Below are 1,027 nucleotides of genomic sequence, written 5' to 3' on the forward strand. Positions count from 1 at the left end.
AATGGCCTCTTTGATATGCTACAGTTATGAGGTATAGTGCACTGAGGCAAACGTATCAATGCATTGTCGGGCAATTGGTCTGAGAGCACCCTTGTATGCTCATGCCCTCCTCATTCGCATGTTGCATTATGTGTGCTCAGTAGCTTGCTGGGCTAAGTTGCCCAAGTGCTGATCCAGTATTTGGGAGTTCAGGCCACACAGATGCCTCTGGATTAGGCCACAAACAGTTCCTAGCACTCGGGAAGAGGCCAAGAGAGAGACTTCATTTCATACAGTGCCTATGTATGGGTGTCTACAAATGCATTAATACTATTCCTTTCTCCGTAGATGTTGATGTACTATTCATGATGGTGTCTTTTGGGCAGTAGATCAGAATGGAAGGAAAGAGTTTTAGTAAATTTTTCAATTTTTCATAGTTATTCATTAGGTTTGACAGGTAGAAGCAGTACAAAAAAGGGGTAATATTGCAAGAGCAGAGGAGGTTTTCAAGACTGGGAATACGACACTACCTGATATAAATACTCTCAACTTTGTTAAGAGAAATAGGGTTGGCAAGTCTTTTTTTTTATCACAAAACTTACTGATATCAAGTTATATTTTGTGTTTTCCAGATTGCCTAATTTCAGCAAAACAAAAGATTTATTTGTATTTATTTAGCACTTTATTGGCCCAAAAAGTATTTGTCATGTTTAAAATATTTCTTATTTGCATATTTACTTCAGTGTTGATATAGATTGGCCAAAAAAAAAAAATCAATTGGCCTAATCTGAGTATGTTGTATGGTGAAGTTTTTGATTGAAATTCAAAGTGCATTATTCTGTTACCATACATGAAATGCTAATTGAAGGGTTTTACTGATAAGATTGTTACTATCACAATATTACCAGGAACTTAATTCCACAACTAATGGGTGTTTGTTGCACAAGTCGGGACAAGGGCATTAGCTGTTTTCTCTATTAACGCGAGTCAAATTTGTCAAGGAAGGGCTCTTCATGTTATTATCTTGGGCCTTTTTACAGATCAAGAA

General features: G+C 36.9%; 1 protein-coding gene across 1 annotated transcript in view; it reads left to right on the top strand.

Moving 5' to 3' along the window:
- LOC119593827 (heat shock protein 75 kDa, mitochondrial-like) overlaps positions 1–1,027 on the top strand; it is a 35,708-nt gene that overhangs the window by 18,822 nt on the left and 15,859 nt on the right. The window lies entirely within an intron of this gene.

Source organism: Penaeus monodon, chromosome 32 (assembly GCF_015228065.2).
Source record: "Penaeus monodon isolate SGIC_2016 chromosome 32, NSTDA_Pmon_1, whole genome shotgun sequence".
NCBI classification, from domain to species: domain Eukaryota; kingdom Metazoa; phylum Arthropoda; class Malacostraca; order Decapoda; family Penaeidae; genus Penaeus; species Penaeus monodon.